This window comes from Ovis aries, chromosome 6, assembly GCF_016772045.2.
Source record: "Ovis aries strain OAR_USU_Benz2616 breed Rambouillet chromosome 6, ARS-UI_Ramb_v3.0, whole genome shotgun sequence".
In the NCBI taxonomy this organism is placed as follows: Eukaryota; Metazoa; Chordata; class Mammalia; order Artiodactyla; family Bovidae; genus Ovis; species Ovis aries.
Window position 1 is genome coordinate 95566776 of NC_056059.1, and position 2673 is coordinate 95569448.

The following is a 2673-nucleotide window of genomic DNA, read 5'->3' on the forward strand; positions in this document are numbered from 1 at the left end:
CGGTTCTTTGCCATCCGAGAATTGCGTTGAGCTACAAGAGCTTTCTGACAGGACTTGGCAAGCTCTGCATTATATTCAAGATTGTTTATTCTGTTGGAAAATTTGTGATAAAGGGGTTTGGCTCTTTTCTAAAGTATGTTCTGTGTGTGTGTGCGTGCGCATGTGCATGTGGGCATGTGTGCATGTGCACATATGTGCAAATACATGTATAAATATTCTATAAAATATATAACATGGATGTTATACAGAGATATTTTCTTAATTCTTTAATGGCAACATTTGTACATGAGCTATTATGATAATAATTTTTATAATGATAAACAATTATTTACTTAGGAAATACATTATGTTTATGGGATAAAGCTGAGCTCCACCTCCTCACTACAGCACTTATCTCTATTTTGAATGCACTTTTCAGCATCAACTCGGTATGTCTTAGGTGATCCATGAGAATAGGCATAAACATTGTGTAAACAGAGACTGTTTTAAAGTATAAGACTATTAATAAGTTCTATTGTTTCTATAGATGACAAAAGGTTTACTCAATCCATTTCTCTCTCTGCATCTAAAGAAATATTACCAATACCCTTCTTTTTCCAATTTTTCCTTAACTGGAATTCACCAGCAGATTTACTCCTTTTGGTCACTTCAAGAATGGGCAAAATCAGGCTGGAGTAAGAGCATGACCAGCAGCGTTGGGGCATCCAAGAAATGTCTTTGGTGTAACTTTGGTGAAGTCATGTACAACAGTCTGTGATTGACACCAGTTCCTCTCTAAAAGCCCCAGCTGTTTAACCATGCCAAAATGCCATGTAGACCAGCTACAGAGATATCTAGCAAAGTGAGGGGTGGGGGAAAAGGGGAATGAAAGACAAGAAGATGTGAAAATCCAGAATTATAGACATACTGACCACCTGTCATCATTTGGAAGTGTGCCCATCTTATGCCAATTTTAAGCCAATGTATGCATTCCCTGGTGGTGCAGTGGTAAAGTGCCAATGCAAGAGACGCAGGAGACAGGGGTTCCACCCCTAGGCTGGGAGGATCTCCTGGAGGTGAAAATGGCTACCCACTCCAGCATTCTTGCCAGGAAAATCCCACGGACAGAGGAGCCTGGCCAGCTACAGGACATAGAGTCACAAAGAGCTGGACATGACTGAAGGGACTTAGCACACGCACTGTATTTTCAAGTTCCCGAATCTCCACTTTCTCCTTCATCACCCTAGTTTATCTTTTCTGTAACCCATTTTTTCCATAAGTCCCAATTTTGTATTTCTTGCTTTTTCCAGTATGATTCTCTTGGCCTTCTAAATGCCACTATGTGCTGTTCATTTTGCCTATGATGTCTTCTCTCCCTGTATGTTGTTGTTCAGTTGCAAAGTCATATCCGACTCCACGTGACCCCATAGACTGCAGCACACCAGGCTTTCCTGGCCTTCACTGTCTCCCAGAATTTGCTCAGATTCATCTCCACTAAGTCTGTGATGCTATCTAACTATCTCATCCTCTGTCATACCCTTCTTCTCCTGCCCTCAATCTTTTGCAGCATCAAGGTCTTTTCCAACGAATCAGCTCTTCACATCATGTGGCCAAAGTATTGGAGCTTCAGCTTTAGCATAAGTCCTTCCAATGAATATTCAGGAGTGATTTCCTTTAAAATTGGCTGGTTTGATCTCCCTGCTGTCCAAGGGACGCTCAGGAGTTTTCTCCCTCACCAAGATCAATCTCAGATAATCCTCCTCCTGATCAATCTCTGATAATCCTCCAGAGCAGTGAAGCCTGCTCTGACCAGCCTGAACACAACGGACCATCCTACTTCATACCATGGCTGTGAGGCTCTCACGGTTTTTTGGTTTTCCTCTTCTTTTTCTCCTACTAGAATATAACCTCCTTAATGGTTGAGACTGTATCATATTTATATTCTATCCCTAGTGTCTCTTATAAAATCTACTTCTAAGATACTGAGCTGTTAATTGATTGATTGATGCATCTGCCCTGGCTTGGCATGTCTACTGTTCTTGGGAGCCCTGCTTTGTAACAAAGCACTTTTCTCTGTCCTTTCTGAATTTTTCAAAATGTATTCATTGGAAGTCCAGGAGGATAGTCTGAACTTCTTCATCCAAAATGCCAAGCTAGCCCTGTGACCTAGTCTCACCTGAGAATTTTGATTCACGGTTGTTGGTACTATTCTCTGGAGTATGTCTGTGTTACATTGGTTCCTTCTAATGATCAGAGGCAAGCTATGTTGAGCTTTCATCACCACTATTATTTTTTTCTTATTGAAGGGCTTCTCTAGTAGAGCAGATATATCTAACAAACGCTAGGTCAATAGTAAAACTAGAATAACAATATGTCACAGTTTCTGCTACATTTGAGGATGCTTTCCTAAGCTAGACATCTCTGTCTCAGGATAAAAAAATTTAACTGTTAATGGTCCCATAATTGATATTATTTCCCCAGTAACTGGGCCCCAATGATAGAGGGATTGAAGGTGAAGGTGAAGTCGCTCAGTTGCATCTGATTTTTTGCGACCCCGTGGAGGGTAACCTACTAGGCTTCTCCGTCCATGGGATTCTCCAGGCAAGAATACTGGAGCGGGTTGACATTTCCTTCTCCAGGGGATCTTCCCAACCCAGGGATCGAACCAGGTCTCCTGCATTGGAGGCAGACGCT